The following is a 24,455-nucleotide window of genomic DNA, read 5'->3' as shown; positions in this document are numbered from 1 at the left end:
AAAGGCTAGTCCCCAGAGTTGGTGAGAGGTGCCCAAGTCCCCTAGTTATAGGGTCTCCTAGCAAGGCTATTAAGAGAGGATCTAACGCCATTGATCCTGCCTGCATACTTGACAAGTCACAGGTACTTCAAATATTGGTCGTTTGCCACCTGTTAGTTTTTAGTGGGGCCACAAGATGGCGCTCCTCTCCAACTGTTAACAGTGCACCGGGCAGGGCCCCAGGTGCATAGAAGCGCTGCACACAAAAAACTTCCTAAAGACACAGGGAGGGTCCCACTGTCTTACCCGCTGCCCCGCTCAGCTGAATGATACACTAAGCTTCAGACAAAAGGAAATTAAATGCTTGAATAATGAGCTACTTCATCCTGAATTCTAGTAAATACTTAATCATAGATCCTTTAACACATGGCATCAGAAACATTCACTATTGAAAAGAATAATACTGCAAACCACTTTTAAGAAAGATTTTATGCTCTGTTTCTGAGACCGTCCCCCTGAGTCAATGAAAAAGCAGGCAATGATGCTTTTTTTAAAATTTTATTTTATTTTATATATATTTTACTTTTGGCTGCACTGGGTCTTTGTTGCTGCGCGCGGGCTTTCTCTAGTTGCAGGGAGCGGGGGTTACTCTTCGCTGCTGTGAGCGGGCTTCTCATTGCGGTGGCTTCTTGTTGTGGAGCAGGGGCTCCAGGCACGCGGGCTTCAGTAGTTGTGGCACATGGGCTGAGTAGTTGTGGCGCACGGGCTTAGTTGCTCTGCAGCATGTGGGATTTTCCCGGACCAGGGCTCGAACCCGTGTCCCCTGCATTGGCAGGCAGATTCTTAACCACTGCGCCACCAGGGAAGCCCAACTGACGCTTTTTCTATTGAGAAATTTCTCCAGGCTTGTGATGAATTTTATTTATTTCTCTTTTGGGGCTGGGGAGATGAACTAGTTGGCAGAGTTTCTACTACAGATTTTTAGCGGGCCTCGATTGTTGACTCAGAAAACATACATTCACTATTTACAAACACACTCACACATACACAAACACACGTGTGTACACACAGGCCTGATCTTCGGATAACCTGAATCATGACGAGCTGGGCTCCACGTCACCCGGCAGAGAAGACTCCTGCCTGACCCGTCTCCTGAAACCTACTCGCAGGCAAAGGCTGCACCTCCACCCAAGCCAGCTCTGATGCTACTTCCGTGCCAGCCTCCTGTTTTTAAGCGCATTTGGTGAACGTTACCAAAGCAGCACTTAGCACCTCGTTGGTGAATGTCACAAACTTCCAACACACAGTTCAGAAAAACATGCGATTACAGCAAAAACTACACTTTGCAGGAAGAAGTTTTCTCCTGCGTGGAAAAGGGCAGAAAGGAGATGGATAGAGACAGGCTTATTCCGTAGATAGCACACGTTTTCTCGTTCAAAAAACGCTTCATTCACTAAAGTGGTGACATTTGAGAGAAATAGGTTTGTTGTTTTTTTTTTTGTAATCAACCCTCCCACCCCCCCGGGCAAATGTGCATCTCATCTCTCTTCTCCTAACCCCCTCAGCACTCACCCCCTGCTCCCGGGCTCGAGCAGGAAGGCAGGCTGGTCCCCGAGCTGTGCGCGAGCTCCGCCTACTGGCGGCTAGGGAGAAAGACAGGCTCTCTCAAACCCGCCTAAGACTTTCCAAATTAAAAGTAGGATTTTTCTCCTGAATTTAGTCCAAGTTGTAAAAAATTGCTTAAACACACACACAAATATGAATAAAATTATACTTTAACTTTAATGTATTTGGAGGGACCATTTGGTTTAACGTTCTGAGAAAATATTTTCACCAATGGATTGATTATGCAAATATATGCCATGGTAAAATCAGCTTTCAATTCGATCTTGTGTATGTGTTTTTAAGGGTGTGGAAAGACGATCTTGAGACCCAGAGATCTCTGCTGGCTCTGACTGAGTGTGTGAAACTTCCTGATCCATTCCATAACAAGACAGTAAGCATTTGCTTTGTCTTACATCTGCAGTAATGGACCCTAGGAGATTAAAGAATGAGTCTCCAACAGACCCTCAGAAGTCCAGAGGCAGCTTGTGAGTGACAGGCAGGCAGCTGGAGGGGACCACATAGTAGAGCAGGTCAAAATTCTGATTTTTTTCCCTGTTCTATATTGAGTTGACCCTGGAACTATTACTCTCCCTTCTTGCCTTATTATGGATTGCTGGTTCTGTTCTAAATTCTTACAATTTGTGAGACATGATTCAGAATGATCCCGGCATTCTCTTGTTGTGTGGGACATTTATTTGACAAATACTTATGTGTCCAACACTGTTCTTAGACGCTCAACTATAAAGACAAAGAGGACTTGATGGCCACCTTCAAAACTCTCATAGCCTCACAGAGGAAACAGGCCGAACAGAGCACAGTGGGGCTAAGAGAGGAGGGTTTGCTGGATAGCAATGTATGGTACCAGGTGATTTAGTAATTTAATAACAACACGGTACGTGTGCAATGCTTTCAGGTACTGGATTACACTCTTTCTTGGGAATCCAACCAGCCTATGGCTGCCACCCACCCACTTTGGACTTGTCGGAAGTATTCTCCATATTGTCAGCTCTGGGGTTCTAATACATCATGCACAATCAAATAATATCTAGGGAAGTTTTTCACCTTTAGCCCCTTCCCCTGTTTTCTCAAAAGCAAGTAATAATCTGCTCTCATCATGATTAGTTTAGAGGCCATAATATCCTTAGTAATATTACATTGATGGATTTTTTTCAACCCCTGTGAAATCTGCTGCCCTGCCATTTCACACCCATAACAGACATGGCATTTATCCACTCAGGGGGAAGGTAACACCACTGAGAGTAAAGAAGTCATTTCCTAAGCTTTGGGTTTCAAAATGAAATTGTTGAAGTCTACAGCCAGCCAGTAGTCAGAAAGTAAGTGTTTTTACATTGTAAAAGAAAAACAAAGTTTTGCTGAGTGATGAAAGGATTTTAGAATTGCAACAAGCCAGACATTGGAGAATTGACACTAGAACAGATCACACAGCAGGGAAGAATTCAGAGTAAGACATAAAAGAGGATGTCTAACCCTCTGGATGTCGGCACGGGGAGGAGCTTTGGGCATACCCTTAGGAACAAATGGCCTCACTTCTCCCCCATCTTTGGGGCTAGAAATCAAAAGCTGGGATAGAAATATCTGGGTGGGTTTTGGTTGGTGGGTGTTCCATCTCTGAACCTGAGATATTGTAAAAGTCCCTCAGAACAACTTAAAGTTCAGAAAGGTGCCACAGTGACTTGACCCAGAGTGGCAGCAGCTAAGGGAAGACCTGAGGGTGCCTCACAGATTATAGCACCAGCAGCACTGGGTACAGAGAGCACCTAAAAGGGCTGGTGGACAAAAAGGGCAGGAAAATAAAGCTGCAGAAAGCAAGGACCTTATAACTGGAGGCGATGGCAGAATGCCTGACTACCAGCATAAAAGTCAACAGAGGGGTGAACGAGTGGCACTTTGGGGACACCAACACAGGACAGCAGTGACCATGAAGGACCTGGGACCTCTCAGTGCAAGCCTTCCTAGAGGAAGACCCCTGCATGGGAGGCCATGTGTCCCTCTGCTCATCTGAACGCACTTAACCCGTGTCTGTGCCCAGATGATATCTTCAGAGGAGGAAGAGGAAGAACAACCCCTGAAAAAGGTGAACAGCTCTGTCAGGGAGTTTCAACTTGAGACTGGAAAAAAATATATATATATTTACATACATATACATATACACAGTCGTCCCTTGGTATCCAAGGAGGCAGATACGAAAATGTGAGGATGCTCAAGTCCCTTAAATAAACTGGCATAGTATTTGCATATAACCTACACACATCCTCCTCTAAATCATCCATCCTTTAAATCATCTCTAGATTACTTATAATACCTAATACAATGTAAATGCTGTGTAAATGGTGGTAGATGCAATGCAAATGCTATGTAAATAGTTGTAAATACTATGTAAATAGTTGCTGGTGTGTCAAGTTTTGCTTTTTGGAACTTTCTGGAATGTTTTTCTGAATATTTTCAACCTGTAGTTGGTTCAACCAGATATGGAGGGCTGTTGGTACACGTGTATGTGTGTGTATAAATATTAATATATATATTTTACAGAGGTTATACATATATATACACCTATACAGATATATGTACATATGTGTGTGTGTGTGTGTTTATTGTGGTTATGGAGCCAGTTTGCACTGGCTAGTGAAAGCCAATTGAAAGCATCTTCTCCCAGCTACCCACTTAGCAACATCACACTGACAGCTTGAAACTCGCCGCAGTGGGGGTATTTACACCACAGAAGTTGATAAATGTTACAAATCAGAGACTCCCCCTGCAAAAGCTGATTGTTAAACACTGATCAGCACACCATACATGCATCATTTAATGTATGTATGTGTGTGTGTGTGTGTGTATGCTTTTTCACCACAGAGAGAGATTTAAACCAGGAGAGACTAAGTTACCTTTATTAAGCATTCCCTCCCATATCTCATCCTTCAAGTACACACACACACACACACACACACAATCATCATCAGAAATGAGAATTTCAGAGCAAGGTGAGATCTGTTATTTAAAAGAAGAAGTTACAGTTTCTGTACATGTCAGACACGAAGAGTAAATTTCAGCCCCGTGATGAAATTCTAAGGAGAAATATAGGATGTCTGGGGTCGTCAGAAACGTCCCCCGCTGCTGCCTCTGTCATCTCGGGGCTAGTGGAGGAAACCCGCATTTGACTCTGAGCTCCACCACTTACTGTAAGATCCTGCAAAAATTATTCCTCCTCTCCGTTTCCATTTTCTCATCTGTAAAATGGAGGCAAAACATGCCTATCTAGTAGGAAAGTTGAGAAGAACGATGCAAGTGCTTGTCAACATTAGCTTAATAAACAATACCCGCTAATAAAGGATAATGACTCAGTTAATTACAACCGGCCTTTTCTTTCATTCATCTGCTGATGGGCTGGAGAGAGCCACCAGGAATGGGCGGGTAGGTGGGGCTCACAGTCTGCTACAAAAAGGCATCACCCCATACTTTTAAAAACAGCTGAAGAGCCTGCAGGCGATTATGTGGCCAGAGGACATGGGAGAGCGAGCCTCAGGGCAGAGCGGCAGCAGGACTTCTAAGACCTGATTAAAATGTGTGCCGCCTCCACTTTCCAGGAGCAAAACCCTAACGCTGGGCACATGAGGAGCCTTCTGAAAACAAAAGCGAAAGGCCTGCTTGCACGCACAGCCTCTCAAAGGCAAAGTGTTTATGTGGAAACGAGATACAGCAAGGCCAGCCAGCACCCAGGGGACGGTGAGGGCTGACACAGCGTTAGACTGAATCCGTGCACACGCCTCCCCTGGGACACAAAAAGGGGGTACAAAAATCAGAGAGAGGTGCACGAGAGCAGGAAAGGGCTCTTTTATTCCCAGTTAAGTGTGGCATTCAAGGATGTGATCCCTGTGAACGGGAACGCAGCGGCTGATGGCAGAGAGGCGAGCGCGGGTTGGCGTTTCAATATGTGCTGTCTGCGCCGGAAAGGAAGACGCTGGATAGCTGCCCAAATCTCATAACTTTTAATTACCCACATCCCGGAGGACAAATTAAAGAATGTGCCAATAATACCTGAAACCCAGGTGAGAGGTTCTAGAACTGTCAGATGGCAGTTCCTTAGAAGTGGAGGAATTTTCCTTGGTATTTTCACACCCTGTGGGTAGTAGCAGAGGGAGAGGTGGATGCAGAGGAAAGGATTTGAGAATCCTGATGGGCCTGCCGCCGCCGTCTGGCCTCTCTCAACATTTCCTCCTCCCCAGCCCCCAGCCTACCCCTCTCCCAACTCCCCCATCCCAGTTCGAAACACATAAGCAGCTCAGGCTGTGAAGCAACGGCATTAACATTAAAACAAGAGGAGGGGAGGGGTTCAAGGGAAAGATGCCCAGCAGTCACACTTACAATCTACTTTAGAGGATCAAACGGAAGAACAGCTGCAATGACCCAGCCATCCTACCCTTCACAGCCTTCCTTTCTGAGAACTCTTTGAAGATGTGGCACGGTACTCCTGGGGCGGGCCTCCTTTAGTCAAGGTTTCCAGAGGTGCTGGATGAGGGCGGCAATGCCAGAAATGGATGTATAAAACATGAGGAATAGGAGCTGGCAGATAAGACTGAAACTAGGGTGCATGGCAGAGGAAGAGCTGGTACAATGGGGGGTGTGAGCACCACGAAGGTGCACCAGAACCGGAGCAGAGGTATCCAGACCCCTGTGTGCCCCAGACCAGCAAGAGGAGGCTGTGTTTCTGGTCGCCCATCACTGGGCTGAAAGTGGCTCTACATCTCCTAGAACCAAGAAGGATGCCTTTGTTTACAGTTGCGAGTTAGGAAACAGAGTTAGGGAAATTGGTTAGAATGTTAAAAAGTCCCAAAGCAGGACTTCCCCTATTATTACATATGCAAAAACACACCATTGTTGTTATTGGTACCGTCCTTTAGTCAATCAATCTACTCATACATATTTATGGGCACCTGCCTTGTTTCATGACTGTGCTGGGCACAGTAAGGTTTCAGGAGACAGTCCTTGGACTCAAAATGCATGAAGTCCAGCATAAAGATGAATCTATCATCAACAGCAAAACTCCCATGGATGATGAAATGCTATTGGGTGGGCCAAAAGGTTCATTAGGTTTTTTCTGTAAGCTGGCTCTAGTAGCACTTAGTTGTCTTTAACTTCATCAAAACAATTTTGTTAGACTGTATGTGACAGCTGTCCTATCAGCATGCATTTAAAAAAAGACTTATCAAAATTGGTGAATTTTTGTGTAGCCATTTTAATATTGAAGATGGAAGGAAAAAAAGGAACATTTTTGGCATATTATGCTTTATTATTTCAAGGTAAAATAATAGGTAAAAATGCAACTGAAATGCAAAAAACGATTTGTGCAGTGTATGGAGAAAGTGCTGTGATTGATCGAACGTGTGAAAAGTGGTTTGCGAAGTTTCGTGCTGGAGATTTCTCGCTGGATGATGCTCCATGGTCGGGTAGACCAGTTGAAGTTGACAGCGATCAAATTGAAACAATAATTGAGAACAATCAACATTATACCACGTGGGAGATAGTTGACGTACTCAAAATATCCAAATCAAGCGCTGAAAATCATTTGCACCAGCTTGGTTATGTGAATCGCCTTGATGTTTGGGTTTCACGTAAGTTAAGCGAAAAAAAACCTTCTTGACCATATTTCCACATGCAGTTCTCTACTGAAATGTAACGAAAACGTTCCATTTTTAAAACAAATTGTGACGGGCCATGAAAAGTGGATACTGTACAATAATGTGGAATGTAAGAGATCGTAAGGCAAGTGAAATGACCTATGACCAACCACACCACAGGCCAGTCTTCATCTGAAGAAGGTGATGTTGTGTATATGGTGGGATTGGAAGGGAGTTCTCTATTATAAGCTCCTTCCGGAAAACCAAACGATTAATTCCAACAAGTACTGCTCCCTATTAGACCAACTGAAAGCAGCACTCGACAAAAATCATCGAGAATTAGTCAACAGAAAACACATAATCTTCCATCAGGATAACGCAAGACCACATGTTTCTCTGATGACCAGGCAAAAACTGTTAAAGCTTGGCTGGGAAGTTCTGATTCGTCCGCCATATTCACCAGACATTGCACCTTCGGATTTCCATTTATTTTGGTCTTTACAAAATTCTCTTAATGGAAAAAATTTCCAGTCCCTGGAAGACTGTAAAAGGCACCTGGAACAATTCTTTGCTCAAAAAGATAAAAAGTTTTGGGAAGATGGAATTATGAAGTTGCCTGAAAAATGGCAGAAGGTAGTGGAACAAAAGGGTGAATACGTTGTTCAATAAAGTTCTCAGTGAAAATGAAAAATGTGTCTTTTATTTTTTAAAACCAAAGGCACTTTTTGGCCCAGCCAATATATACATCAATAAATTCATGGAACCTAATGAGTCTAAAAAAAGGTGGTTGTTTATTCCTCTGTAAATTCCTTGAGAACAAGGAATATGATCTCACTCTTCACTTCATCTTCAGCACCCAGCATAACACCACATGCAAAGTAAGAATCCCGTAAATGTCACTGGAGTCAGCTTACTGCTCCCATTTGTGGGGGATAAAGGACACCAGGAAAGCTCCTGTCACGAAGGCCCTTTCTGAGCACAGGAGGCAGAGCTCAGTAACAGAAAGAGAACAAGTGTTTGGCTCAGAACACTTCATCCAAGGTCTCCCCACATTACTGCTTATTGTGTGTCCTTGGATAAGATGCTTTAACTCTCTCTGCCTTAGTTTTTTGATCTGTAAAATAGGGATAAATATAACTTATATCAAGCTCTATTGTGAGGATAAAATGAGAGAATGCAAGTAAAAGAGCAAAATTAAAAAGGAGACAAATAATGAGGTGTAGTGATGATGATAGTGATCTACTTTCCCACCTCTGGGCTAAGCACTGCTTTCTCTAAACTGTAAATTACCTTGGGAAATGGTAACATTCAATGCTCCCATCACCTGGTATGAATGAGGGCCGCAAATTTCCTCTGGGAGTCAAATGGCCTTGATCCAGTGTAGGGGGCCTGGGCACCAAAGGCTTCAAAGACTTATCTAGGGCCTTCCCATACCAAGTTTAGATTTATGGAAAAAGAATTTTCTTTCGAGTGGAAAGAAAAATCTTTATAGCACCTGATGCAACCTCAATCTTCCTATCAAGGGGTAGAGAAGGGTCTTTGAGATGCTGCTTCAAACCCAAGACATCCAAAGCCAACGGAGAGGCCAGCAACAACCATCTTGGCAAATTTCTGGCACGTTCCATGTCAGCCTCTTTTTATGCTCTTTGTGGCAGGAATGCCCAAGGAGAAACTGAGCTTGGGCAGAGTAAGAGGGCATAGTAGGAAGAAAAAGGGAAGCAGTTCTTTTATCTGTGAACACACATTTGTCCTCCGTAAACCTTAGCTACAGGGTATAAACCTTAGCTACAGGGTGTTAGACAGAAAACTGTCTCTTCTCACCCTTCCTCTCCAGCTCTTTTATTCTAGGCAGGGCCAGGAATAGGTAAGACAACCCAAGTACCTAGGGCCAAAGTTTAAGGAGGCACTTCACCTCATTCGCAGGGTGAAGCTTGATACAAACGAACCATGGAAGGTTGCCTTAAATAAGGAAAGAAATCAAAGGACCAGGAATCAGCCTGAGGCTAGGGATAAAGAAAAAGGGGGCTAGGGAAGCCACCATTGCCTGGAAAGATGTGCATTGTATGTAAGATTCAGATCCCTGGAACACCAGCTAACTGAGTTACGAGCTCCCCTTCCTGTGGCCATTACTGATTCACTGGCCACCTGTCACTACAGACTCACAGGATCCCAGAACTATTAGGGGCAGGGCAACTGTTCCACGTTCTTTGTTTTTTTATATTTTTCATCTACATTTTATTTTTTCTTGTTTTTTTAATTGAAGTGTAGGTACCATAAAATATTATATAAATTACAGTTGTACAATATAGTGACTCACAATTTTTAAAGGTCATACTCCATTCACAGTTACTATAAAATATTGGCTATGCTCTCCATGTTGTACAATATATCCTTGTTGCTTATTTTATACATAATAGTTTGTACCTCCTAATTACCTTAAATGTAAATGGATTAAATGCTCCAACCAAGAGACATAGACTGCTTGAATGGATACAAAAACAAGACCCACATACATGATGTCTGCAAGAGACCCACTTCAGACCTAGGGACACATACAGACTGAAAGTGAGGGGATGGAAAAAGATATTCCATGCAAATGGAAATCAAAAGAAAGCTGGAGTAGCAATTCTCATATCAGACAAAATAGACTTTAAAATAAAGACTATTACAAGAGACAAAGAAGGACACTACATAATGATCAAGGGATAAATCTAAGAAGAAGATATAACAATTGCAAATATTTATACACCCAACATAGGAGCACCTCAATACATAAGGCAAATGCTAACAGCCATAAAAGGGGAAATCGACAGTAACACAATCATAGTAGGGGACTTTAACACCCCACTTTCACCAATGGACAGATCATCCAAAATGAAAATAAAGAAGAAAACACAAGCTTTAAATGATACATTAAACAAGATGTACTTAATTGACGTTTATAGGACATTCCATCCCAAAACAGCAGAATACACTTTCTTCTCAAGGGCTCATGGAACATTCTCCAGGATAGGCCATATCTTGGGTCACAAATCAAGTCTTTGTAAATTTAAGAAAATTGAAATCGTATCAAGTATCTTTTCCGACCACAGTGCTATGAGACTAGATATCAATTACAGGAAAAGATCTGTAAAAAATACAAACACATGGAGGCTAAACAATAGGCTACTAAATACCAAGAGATCACTGATGAAATCAAAGAGGAAATCAAAAAATACCTAGGAACAAATGACAATGAAAACACGATGACCCAAAACCTATGGGATGCAGCAAAACCAGTTCTAAGAGGGAAGTTTATAGCAATAAAATCCTACCTCAAGAAACAAGAAACAACTCAAATAAACAACCTAACCTTACACCTAAAGCAATTAGAGAAAGACAAACAAAAAAAGCCCAAAGTTAGCAGAAGGAAAGAAATCATAAAGATCACGTCAGAAATAAATGAAAAAGAAATGAAGCAAACGATAGGAAAGATCAATAAAACTAAAAGCTGGTTGTTTGAGAAGATAAACAAAATCGATAAACCATTAGCCAGATTCATCAAGAAAAAAGGGGAGAAGACTCGAATAAAATTAGAAATGAAAAATAAGTAAAAACTGACACTGCAGAAACACAAAGGATCATGAGAGATTGCTACAAGCAACTATATGCCAATAAAATGGACAACCTGGAAGAAATGGACAAATTCTTAGAAAAGCACAACCTTCTGAGACTGAACCAGGAAGAAGTAGAAAATATAAACAAACCAATCACAAGCACTGAAATTGAAACTGTGATTAAAAATCTTCCAATAAAAAAAGCCCAGGACCAGATGGCTTCACATGTGAATTCTATCAAACATTTAGAGACGGGCTAACATCTATCTTTCTAAACTCTTCCAAAATATAGCAGAGGGAGGAACACTCCCAAACTCATTCTACAAGGCCACCATCACCCTGATACCAAAACGAGACAAAGATGTCACAAAAGAAGAAAACTACAGGCCAATATCACTGATGAACATAGATGCAAAAATCCTTAACAAAATACTAGCAAAGAGAATCCAACAGCACATTAAAAGGATTATACACCATGATCAAGTGGGATTTATCCCAGGAATGCAAGGGCTCTTCAATATAGGCAAATCAATCAATATGATACACCATATTAACAAACTGAAGGATAAAAACCATATGGTCATCTCAATAGATGCAGAAAGAGCTTTCAACAATATTCAACACCCATTTAAGATAAAAACTCTCTCTCAAGAGTGGGCATAGAGGGAACCTACCTCAACATAATAAAGGCCATATATGACAAACCCACAGCCAACATAGTTCTCAATGGTGAAAAACTGAAAGCATTTCCTCTAAGATCAGGAAAAAGACAAGGTTGCCCACTCTCACCACTATTATTTAACATAGTTTTGGAAGCTTTAGCAACAGCAATCAGAGAAGATAAAGAAATAAAAGGAATCCAAATCGGAAAAGGAGTAAAACTGTCACTGTATGCAGATGACGTGATATTATACACAGGGAATCCTAAAGATGCTATCAGAAAACTACTAGAGCTAACCAATGAATTTGGTAGAGTAGCAGGATACAAAATTAATGCACAGAAATCTCGTGCATGCCTATACACTAATGATGAAAAATCTGAAAGGGAAATTAAGGAAACACTCTCATTTACCATTTCAACAAAAAGAATAAAATACCTAGGAATAAACCTACCTAAGGAGACAAAAGACCTGTATGCAGAAAACTATAAGACACTGATGAAAGAAATTAAAAATGACACAAACAGATGGAGAAATATACCATGTTCTTGGATTGGAAGAATCAACATTGTGAAAATGACTATACTACCCAAAGCAATCTACAGATTCAGTGGAATCCCTATCAAACTACCAATGGCATTTTTCACAGAAGTAGAACAAAAATTTTCACAATTTGTATGGAAACACAAAAGACCCCGAAGAGCCAAAGCAATCTTGAGAAAGAAAAACAGAGCTGGAGGAATCAGGCTCCTGACTTCAGACTGTACTACAAAGCTACAGTAATCAAGACAGTATGGTACTGGCACAAAAACAGAAACATAGATCAATGGAACATGATAGAAAGCCCAGAGATAAATATGGTCACCTTATCTTTGATAAAGGAGGCAAGAATATACAATGGAGAAAAGATAGCCTCCTCAATAAGTGGTGCTGGGAAAACTAGGCAGCTACATGTAAAAGAATGAAATTAGAAAACTTCCTAACACCATACACAAAAATAAACTCAAAATGGATTAAAGACCTAAATGTAAGGCCAGACACTATAAAACTCTTAGAGGAAAACAGGCAGAACATTCCATGACATAAATCACAGCAAGATCCTTTTTGACCCACCTCCTAGAGAAATGGAAATAAAAACAAAAATAAACAAATGGGACCTAATGAAACTTAAAAGGTTTTGCACAGCAAAGGAAACCATAAACAAGACCAAAAGACAACCCTCAGAACAGGAGAAAACATTTGCAAATGAAGCAACTGACAAAGGATTAATCTCCAAAACATACAAGCAGTTCATGCAACTCAATATCAACAAAACAAATAACCCAATCCAAAAATGGGCAGAAGACCTAAAAAGACATTTCTCCAAAGAAGATATACAGATTGCCAACAAACACATGAAAGGATGCTCAGCCTCACTAATCATTAGAGAAATGCAAATCAAAACTACCATGAGGTATCACCTCCCACTGGCCAGAATGGTCATCATCAAAAAATCTACAAACAATAAATCCTGGAGAGGGTGTGGAGAAAAGGGAACCCTCTTGCACTGTTGGTGGGAATGTAAATTGATACAGCCACTATGGAGAACAGAATGGAGGGTCCTTAAAAAACTAAAAACAGAACTACCATATGACCCAGCAATCCCACTACTGGGCATATGCCCTGAGAAAACCATAATTCAAAAAGAGTCATGTACCACAATGTTCATTGCAGCTCTATTTACAATAGCCAGGACATGGAAGCAACCTAAGTGTCCATCAACAGATGAATGGATAAAGAAGATGTGGCACATATATACAATGCAATATTACTCAGCCATAAAAAGAAATGAAATTGAGTTATTTGTAGTGAGGTGGATAGACCTAGCGTCTGTCATACGGAGTGACGTAAGTCAGAAAGAGAAAAACAAATACCGTATGCTAACACATATATATGGAATCTAAAAAACTAAAAAAAAATGGTCATGAAGAACCTAGGGGCAAGACGGGAATAAAGACACAGACCTACTAGAGAATGGACTTGAGGACACGGGGAGGGGGAAAGGTAAGCTGGGACAAAGTGAGAGAGTAGCACTGACATATATACACTACCAAATGTAAAATAGATAGCTAGTGGGAACCAGCTGCATAGCACAGGCAGATCAGCTCGGTGCTTTGTGACCACCTAGAGGGGTGGGATAGGGAGGGTGGGAAGGAGATGCAAGGGGGAGGGGATATGGGGATATATGTATACATATCGCTGATTCACTTTGTTATACAGCAGAAACTAACACAACATTGTAAAGCAATTATACTCCAATAAAAATGTTAAAAAGAAAAAAAAAAGTTTGTACCTCTTAATCCCCTATCCCTGTATGGTCCCCCCCCACTTCCCTCTCCCCACTGGTAACCATTAGTTTGTTCTCTATATCTGTGAGTCTGTTCTTTATTGTTATATTCACTAGTTTGTTGTATTTTTTAATTCCACATATAAGTATTTGTCTTTCTCTGTCTGATATCTTTCTCTGTCTGACTTATTTCACTTAGCGTAATGCCCTCCAAGTCCATCCATGTTGCTGCAAATCTCCATCTTTTTAATGGCTGAGTAGTATTCCATTGTGTGTGTGTGTGTGTGTGTGTGTGTGTGTGTGTGTGTGTATACACCACATCTTCTTTATCCAATCATCTGTGTCTAGAAGTGCTAAGGAGGGTTATCTTGCTAGTTGTTCTATCCTGTGTCCTCAAAATGCACTTTACCTGTATCTTAGTCACCTTTAAAGTGAGAATCTACTTCCTTTCTGGGCACATTGATAGTGTTTAATATCTTGTGTGAAAAACTTGATAAATGCTCAAATTCATTTCAGAACACATCTACTGAGGAAATACTATCGTTCTTGCCTTCAGTGGAGGGAAATAGACTCTTAATCTTGTCTTTTGGATTTTTCATTAGTTAATGTCCTTGAGGAAATTTTTCCAATGAAGATAGACTACATTTAGGAATACAGACTAGAATTACTTTTTATTTAAACAAAAATAGGAAAAAGAAGGAAAAAATGTGCAAGCACAGAAGGGCCAACAAACGTGTAAAAAGGAAATTCTGCAAGATGTACACAATCTAAGCCAGGAATTATCTTGACAGCATTTGGTTGGCTGATGTTTCTAGGCTGGCTAATATTTAAGGAATTAGCTGAGGTTAAAACAGCAAAAAAAAAAAAAAAAAAAAAAAAAAAATCAGTTTTGCCTTCTTGGGAAGAAAATTTGCTTGGCTCTTAAAGTGACCATGTTGGAAAAGTAACCCTTTCCAGCACAATTTTCAGAAAGTCAATGCTGAAATATCCGATATTCTGTTCTTTCCCTGAACCTACATCTAGATGAGGAGTTGTTAATGATGAATCCATGAATGGGTCTTAGGACCCCAGAACTCCCCAAAAGTATGTGCAAATTATTGTAAGAAGGCATACATATGCTGTGTGCATGTGTGGGCTTTTGGTGAAGGAGGACCATAGTTTGGTCAGATGCCAAAGTTTAAGAACCACTATGCCACATTTTAAGCTTTTAAAAAATATCTGTTAAATGAATATCACAATTTTACAGTGGAAAGAATATTATCTGGGAGCTACAAGATCTGATAACTTTCCCAATACCCACATGAGACACCAAGAACAAAGTTAATTAGATACTTTGAAGCTCAGCTTTCTTCAGTATTTTAAGAATTTTTAAGTATTACCATCAGGTAATAGAGTAAGAACCCCAAATTTAAGAAGGATATTGATAACAATTAACAATGTTTCTCTTAATTTCCAGTGAAGAACTAGTTAATGTGCAGTTGAATTCTAGAGTCCAAATGGCCTCTCTTCGTAGATGAAATACAGTGAAGGAAATGTGCATTCCTTGGTATAAATCCTTAAGAATGTTCTATCTACTGTTGCCAACACTGACACATCTCCAAGGAGCCTTTGAAATAGTGCAAAAATTTGACAAGACAGTTATCTGGAGACTCACACTTTCTTCTCTTAGAAATAAATTTAAAAGTCTAGATAAAGAAAGTTAAGGGTCAAGGTTTAGAATCTACAGCTCAAGGACTTTACATCCCACGCTCTAAAATATACTCAGATTAAGAAAGTGGCCACAAAGTAGGTGATTAAAAGAGAGACATGGATATGCCCTCTTTGATTTTGGATAAAATCAAGGATTAGGCAACTTTAGAAAATTTCACCATGAGATAATTACATCAACTTCTTTTATAGACTAAGAGTGACAAAAATTGGTCGAATTTGAGGTGCTAAAATTGAATCTGTTTACATTTTAGAATGCATCAAACATTAAAAGACATGAGGATGGTAAAGATAAGAAAAAAAGATGACTTATGGGTTTTACTCTGTGTAGGTAGAAATAAATCTTTCTATTCCCTTCCTCTCATTTTCAGAACATTAGAAGATACTCAGCTTAAATATTTGATCTGGGACAAGGTAAGTTTAAAAACAAAATTTCAAGCTTTCTTTTTTAAATTTTTTTTATTTATTTATTTATATATTTTTGGCTGTGCTGGGTCTTCGGTTCGTGCGAGGGCTTTCTCTAGTTGCGGCAAGTGGGGGCCACTCTTCATCGCGGTGCGCGGGCCTCTCACCACCGCGGCCCCTCCCGCCGCGGGGCACAGGCTCCAGACGCACAGGCTCAGCAGCTGTGGCTCACGGGCCCAGCCGCTCCGCGGCATGTGGGATCTTCCCAGACCAGGGCTCGAACCCGTGTCCCCTGCATTAGCAGGCAGATTCTCAACCACTGCGCCACCAGGGAAGCCCTCAAGCTTTCTTATGATTCACTGTGTTCTTCAGGATGGATAGACAAGGGGCATGGTGACTTTTGTTGATGAAAACAACTGAAAAGGTCTTTCCAGCTGAGAAAGACAGCCCTATGGGTAGAATCTCCAGCAGTGGTTCTCAACTGAGAATCACCAGGTAATCTTTAAAAGTAGAAATAGAGATGCTCAGTATTTACCAGGAAATTCTGATCTTGTTGGGCTTGGATAAGGTCTAGGAAGCAGAATTTATAAGTTTCTTTTGGTGAGTTTTAAAGAGCAGTCAGAATTGAAAACCACTGTTTTAGAAGGAGAAGTTTAAGTAGAAAAATCTAAATTGCTCTATTCAAGGAAGTTATAAGAATTCTTCGTTTGGGGTTGATAGCTTGAGAGAGAGGGGCTAGGAATTATGGAATTGGATAAAGAAAGAATATAGCCAGAGGGATTAGAAAAGAAAAATGAGGGGATCTCAAAGAATGGCTTAGACTAAGGCCTCTGTGGGGCAGAGGTACAGGAAGAAATTCCCTGCCATGGATGGCCAAGTATCTTCAAGACTCTTGATGTCAAGTACTCTATTTTAAGTATCTACTTGTCCTCTGGTATAGTGTAATGTTGCTCTGTTAACCAGTACTCAGAATATACTGTCATACACAATATATTGTCTTGGTGATATTTTGGGAAATGGACAAAAGAAATGACATTGAGAGAGACCAAAACATTCCTCAGGAGTGAAGGTAAATAGATAAGGAACCCAGAAAATAAGTAGACTCCCCAGAAAACTTTGGGAATTTGGGCTAAAGTGTTAAGCTTACTCTAGATCATGAAATGAGAACTTGAGGTTCTTTATTCAGCAATTATGCTAAGTACTTTTGCTTCTGACTATGATGAGAAGACTGGACTACCTCATTCCACCATCAATAACTAGAAAACTGGACTAAATTCATGAAACAATATTCAGACACTAGACAAAGAACAGCACAGCCCTGTAATTCCCAAACAAAGGAAAACATATGAGGTGCACCCTAGTTGTAAAATAAACAACTAATTTGGTTTGCACAAGGCTGAGAAAATTTTGAGTTTTGACCAATAAGAGTTGAGAGACCTCACTGAACACTCAGGGCATTTAGTAGAGCGATGCCATAATGACCATGAGTTAAGAACAGTGTTACACTAGCCAAAGAGTTGACACTTCACTAGACAAGCCTTAATAAAGCTTAAAAACAAGCCTTGGGAGGGTCAAGTTGACCTAGGAGCAAAGTAACTGGCTCTCAGAGCAAAATATGACACTCTTTTCAGGACAAAAGCAAAATGCAGGTACTCGACCGGGTAACAATCATAATACTCAGTTTCAAATTAAAAGATTAGTAGGCATGTAAAGAAGCAGGAAATCAGGATCCATAAACAGGAGAAAAGTCAATAAAAAGAGCTTAAGAAATGACAGAGATTATGGAATTATTACGGATTTTAAAACTGTTATTTTAAATATGTTCAGTGATTTAAAGAGAAACATGAACACAATAAAAAAGTCAAAACTATATAAAAGAATGAATAAAATTTATAGCGTTAAAAAATACAACACTGAATTGGAAAATTCACTGAATGTACTTAAGAGATTAGACACTGCAGAGGAAAAAATCAGAGTAACCTTAAGTCAGAGTAACAGAAATTGTCTAAACTGAAGCACAGAGGTACAAAAGGCAGAATAAAATTAATACAGCCTCACTAACCACAGAACAATATCAAGTGATCTAACATGAGTATAATTTGAATCCACTATTCAACTGTGTACTGGTGGTCCTGGTCAGTCCAATAAGGCAATAAAAAAATAAAAAATAAAAAGCAACCAGATTGGAAAGTTCAAAGAAGTAAAGCTATCTTTATTCACAGACAACAGAAAATCCCAAGTAATCTACAAAATGCTACTAGAACCACTTGGTGAGTTACTGAATAAAGGTGACTATATATACAAAAATCAATTGTATTTCCATATACTGGCAATGGCCACTTGGAACCCTATGAAGCTCCTAGGGATAAATTTGCAAATGTTATGCAAGACCTTTAAACTGAATACAACAGAACACTCCTAAGAGAAATTAATAAAGACTTAAATAAATGAAGAAATGGACCACATTCCTGGATCAGACAATACAATATATTAAAACGTCAATTCTACCCAAATTGATGTCTAAATTCAATATAATTTCAATTAAAATCCTAGCAGACATTTTTTTAGAAATTGACAAGCTAATTATAAAATTTGATTAGATATGAAAAAACCATAGAAAAGTTAAAACAATTTTGAAAAAGTGAGACAAAGTTGGAGGACTTCTACTTCCTAAGTTCAAGATTCATTACAAAGCTGTACTAGTTAAAAGACTGTGGTATTAGGGACTTTCCTGGCAGTTCAGTGGTTGAGACTCTGCGCTTCCAATGCAGGGGCCGCAGGTTCAATCCCTGGTCAGGGAACTAAGATCCCACATGCCGCGGGGCATGGACGCATGGCCAAAAAAACAAAACAAAACAAAAAACTGTGGTATGGAAGTAAGCATAGCAATATAGATCAGTAGTAAAGAATACTGATTTTGCAGAAAGTCTATGAGTTAATTCAATGGATAAAGAATACTCATTTCCACAAGCTGTATTGGAACAACTGAATAACAATGTAAAAAAAAAAAAAAGACCACAATTATCTCACACAGCAACAACAACAACAAAACTTAAAATGGATTACAACTAAATAAAAAAAAACTAAAATGATATAATTTCTAGAAGAAAACATAGGAGAAAATCTTTGTGACCTTTGGGTAGGCAAGACTTTTTTGATTACAAAAATCACTCACCATAAAAGGAAAAGATTGATAAATTGGAGCTTCATCAAAATTAAAACCTTCTCTTTAAAAGACACTGTCTAGAAAATGAAAAGGCAAACTGAAGTCTGAGAAAAGATATTTGGAACATATATTGCAATATCTAACAACAAGGATTTTCAAAATATGTAAAATTTACATCTCAGTAATAAGATGAACAAGCCAGTAAAAAGTTGGCAAAAGGTTGAACAGACACTTCACAAAGTAATATATTGAAAGGGCCAATAAGCACAAGAAAAAAATGTTCAACATCACTATTCATTAAGGAATGCAAATGAAATCGCAGTGATACTACACACTCACTGGAATGACTGAAATTTTAAAAGACAGACAATACTGCATATGTACAAGGCTTGAACTTTTCATACATTGTCAATGCAAATGTTAAATGTATTGTGTTGCTTTGGGAAACAACTTGACAGTTTCTTGTATAGTTAAACATACATTTACTGTATGACCCAGAAATTCCACTCCAAGGGAAATGCAAATGCTTGTCTACACAAAGGTTTGTACACAGTGTTCACAACAGCTTTATTCATAATAGCCACAAACTGGAAGCAACATACACGTGCATCAAGAAGTGGTATATTCATTCAGCAAACTACTATTCAGCAGTTAAAGAAGCATACTGATATACACAACATAGATGAATCTCAAAAATACCATACTGAGCCAGATACAACAGCATTGTGCAATTCTATTTATATGAAACTAATCTTTAGATACAGAAAAGGTGGTCTGGATTGGGTTTTGAGAAGAGAGTTGGCTGCAAAGAGGCATGAGTGAAAAATTAAGGGTAATGAAAATATTTTTTATGCTTATTGTGCTGGAATAACCAAACACATTTCTCAAACCTCATTAAACTGCACAAGTAAATTTGGATTATTTTCTTGTCTACAAATTTTACTGCAATAAAATTGATAAAAGCAAAACAAATATGTGGAGAGATTTTGTCTATAAACTGAGAGAGTAAAAAGCAATACACAACCTAGTAGCTAGAGATGCTTAGAAATTCAATCAGTGAGATAACTTGCATCATGGACAAAAGAAATATTTATTAACCTGACTTTGTGTTCTCATTGTAAAATAGGGATCATATAAGTAGCTCTTTCATATGATTTCTCTGAAGAGCAAATTAGTCAACATATGTAAAGCACTTAGAATAAATCCTGAAATATTAAGAATTCAGTAAAGGTTAGCTATAGTTATCATTGTTAGTACCAAGAGCTGGAAACTATACCAGGCATGGGAAGGGGTACAGTGATAAGCAACATGGATGCCTGCACCTTTGGGACTTAGTTTTTGGTGAGAAACAAGACCAGACAATTCTCCTCAATCCACAGAGGGGTGTTCTGGAAGACTCGCAAACACTCTCTCCCCTTTACAGACATGGAAGCTCTCCAAACTTTGTTCCATGAATATTTATTTTCTGCCCTTCTCTTGGACCACAAACGGGTGGGACTGGCAAATTGTGGGTGTTGCCTATTACTGTTAACATAATTTGTACTGTAATCTGTATGCACCTTTCCCAGAGAACAATTTATGCAAACTGAAGCAAAAGGAATATGTATTTCTTAGTAACTTTGTTTGAAATTTTACTTACTTTCTATTTTTATGTTGCTCTTAGAGCAAAGTGAGAGAACTTCCCTCAAAAGAGGGAACAAAATTACAACTGGATGTTACTGTGGCTCATCACATCAGCCTCAGGACATATGTTAAAAGGGTCAGGACTCTGACTCTGAAAAAGTCACCTGAGTGTGCCCACTGGTCATAGATTAAAGACAAATGTTTCTGGGTACATCTTCTAAGACCAATGTGCCATGCTGTATTAATTGCCTGTAACTAGTGCAAAAAAAAAAAATTACCATAAACTAGGTGGCATAAAACACCACAAGTTTATTCTCTCACAGTTCTGGAAACCAGAAATCCTAAATCAAGGTGTGAGCAGGGCCACACTCTCTCTAGAGGCTCTGGGAAGATAATTTATTTCACATTCTTCTCCTAGCTTCTGGTGGCTTCTGGTAATCTCTGGAACTCTTTGGTTTATGGCTGCTTTACTCCAATCTCTTCATCCGTCTTCACATTGCCTCCTTCTCTGTGTCTTCTTCTTGTTTGTATTTTATAAGGACATTTGCCATTGGACTTAGGCTTACCTGGGTAATCCAGGATGATCTCATCTCAGGATCGTTAATTATATCTGTCAAGACCCTTTTTCCAAATAAGGTTATGTTCACAGGTTCCAGGGATTTGGACATGGACATATCTCTTTGGAAGTCACCATTCAACCCACTATACATGCCATCTTCTTACAGCGCTTGGAATTTTGAGATAATTCCCACGTTCAAGAGAGGACTGAAAGGTAATTCTGGGATGGCTGAATATTACTTAGCATTGCCGGAATGAGAGAATAAAGGAAACAAGGGAAGAACTGAATTTAAGATTCATGAGGGCAGACACTGTGTGTTACTCACACTTATTCCATAGTGCCTGGCATACAGGAAATTTTGGATAGACGTTTATTACTTCTAAAAATGAATAGATAACTCATGAACTGCTCTTTGTATCTTGGTGTCCTGAAAGAATCAAATTTGGCCTCTCTTAACCACTGAAATTTTGGTAAGGTCCCCAAACAAAGAGACTATAAACAGAAAAACCTGAGGCTGAGTCCTGGAGGCTTGAGCTGGCACAACTGCTCCTGGGGATCCGAGTTGGGCTGGGTTGGATGAGAGAGCTAATCTTGTGGTGGAAGAACAGCTGCAGGGGCCAGGAGACAGGCCAGGCTTCATTCTGGGTTCTGGGAAAATGAGTCTCCCTCTCCCAGCTGTCATAAATACATCTCCTTCCCATGAGTTTCAGTATCTCCTTTTACAATAAAGCAGCAGTTGAGAATGAGAGATTATGTCCTTTTTGAAGCTTCCAACAACAGGAAACCATAACTTTAAAAAACAAAACAACAAAAGCTAAGGGACATTGAGGAGCATCCATTCTTCAAATTCTCATCCCCTGGGTCTGTCTGCCCAGAGACTCCCTGATTAGCAGGCTTTCATCAGAAGTTATGAGTTACAGGGAAACTTAGTGACGGAGGCAAACGGGTAACAGTCAAGAAATTCCTGGAGTGACACTCTTTATGGCCTTACAAGAGACACTTGACCACTCTGCGTCTCAATTATTGGCAAATCGGGGACTTGCTCACCCTACAGGGATGCTGTAAGAGCCAATTAGCCGTGGGCAGTGTCACTGGAGATTGAAGGATGAGCGCCATTATGTAGTTACAAAGCATTATTACTGTGGCGTGAGTGGAGAATGGAAAATAGAGGCTTAGCAAGGAAATTCATGGGTCTGCTTTGCAGCAGCTTCCTGTTAAAATGCCAATACAGCCTTCCTAATTTATTTCATTCTGCCTGAATGGTGACTTGTATCTAACAGTCTGCAGATGACAGAGAGGAAGAACAAGGAAGCCAAGTCAGGTACAAAACACTGACAACATGAAATTAGGCACCACAGAAGAGCTTCCTTCTGAAGCTGAATTGCAATCATCCTTTTACATTATATGGAGAATGTGGATTGAGCAAGGGCCACAGGAGGAGTCTGACATGAAGTTGGAGAGGAAGGGGTAAATTTTGAAGATGCCTTTCACCTAGAATCACTTGGTAGTGAACTTCAGGGTTTAAACTGGTGTTCATCAACTTGACTTCAGACCCACTGGTAAGAAATGGGACACACAATTGTCCTGTGAGACCAGACAATGTAGGCTAATCGCTCTGCATGAGCATTTTAATAATGTGTGAAGCCCATTTGGGCTATACTGAAAAGTTGCCTTAAGAACTGAAATAAAAATACTTAAGCAGTTACAGAGCTGCAGGGTTAGTAGTTGAGGGAGAGGGCCTGGAAAAATTAAAGATTGTCTTCAAATCCCAGCCAATATGCCAGGCCCCACCTGGGAACTTTGGCCCCATGCCAGCCCTGATGTGCTCCTTGTGGCGGGCAAAAGAGAAAAAAAATCGACTTGCATAAGAAAATAGAGGTCCTCAAGCACTGAAAGAACCTAGCCTACTACAACAAAAAACATCTGCTCAACAGAAATCTGATTCTGCCAGTCGACCAAGGAGATTTAGGGATTTAGGAGAAAATCCAAAAACATGCAATACTCAGAGTTCTGGAAAACGCTGAAGATTATTGGAGATTGAAAAACCATTTGTGCAGTGGAGAATAGGGATACAGCGCATGGGAGGTGATAACTCTCACCATTGTTTGAATACCATTAATTCCTTCTGCTTTTATAAGCCTTATGGTTATTGAGCTCTTATAATATATCAGACACTGTGCTAAATGGTTTAGATATATTATCATACTTAATTGTTGCAACAGCTCTCTAAGTTAGAGACTAAAATTATTCCCATTTGAGACATGAGCAAGCTGAGGCTCAGAGAGGTTATAAAAATTTCTCACAATCACAGAGTTAACGAGTAGCAAATGTGGGACTCAAACCCTGAGATTTTTACCCCAAAGCCCTTGCTTAAGTACTAATATCATTCTCTTTCCTGAAGCACGCACCTTTTTGAGCAAGAAAGCAACTTCTGAATAATTCCTACCCAGGTTTATTGCTCAGATTAAACAGGAGAATTGCCCTAAAAACGCTCTTAAGAGACACTATGGGATTTTATTGAAAGAAGAGAGAGATTCTATTGGGCTGAAGGAAATGGATGAGGCAAAACATAAGAGAGGACAGGCAGCCTGGATGTAGAGTGAACTTTTTGCTGGCCTTTTCAGCATGAAGTAATTGCCATCTCATAAAATCTACATAGCAGTCCTATGAAGTATGTAGTAGTTTCCCTATTTTAAAAGTGGGGAAGTTGAAGCAGAGAAATGTTTTAAGTAAGCTATCCATAGTCAGTCATCTCTACAATGGGAAGAATAAGATCTAGAGCCCCACGCTGGAGTCCTAACTCTAAGGACCTCATTCTTTCTATTACATCACATTGCTTCACAGAGGAAGTGTGGGACTTGTGTCATGTCTAGGGTTTCCACAGGAAGAAAAGAAAAGATATTTTAGATGAAGGAGATGGTGAGCTTGAAGATGCAGAGGTGGGAAAGTGCAGAGAATTTTTGGAAAACTATGTAGTCTGTCTAATTTAGATGAATGTGAAGGGTCAGAAGAGGCTGGAAAAGAATGGCTTACAAAGTTGTGACAGAGTTGTAGACAACAAATTCAGCTTCTTTAATAAATGTAAAATGTCTTTATTTTGCCTATATAATAAATGTAAAATGTCTATATTTTGCCTAATAAATGAAAATGTCTTTGTTTTGCCTACTACTGATATTTTCTGTTTCATCTTGTGTTAC

The sequence above is a fragment of the Balaenoptera acutorostrata genome, chromosome 17 (assembly GCF_949987535.1).
Source record: "Balaenoptera acutorostrata chromosome 17, mBalAcu1.1, whole genome shotgun sequence".
NCBI lineage: Eukaryota > Metazoa > Chordata > Mammalia > Artiodactyla > Balaenopteridae > Balaenoptera > Balaenoptera acutorostrata.
Note: the sequence above shows the minus strand (reverse complement) of the source record.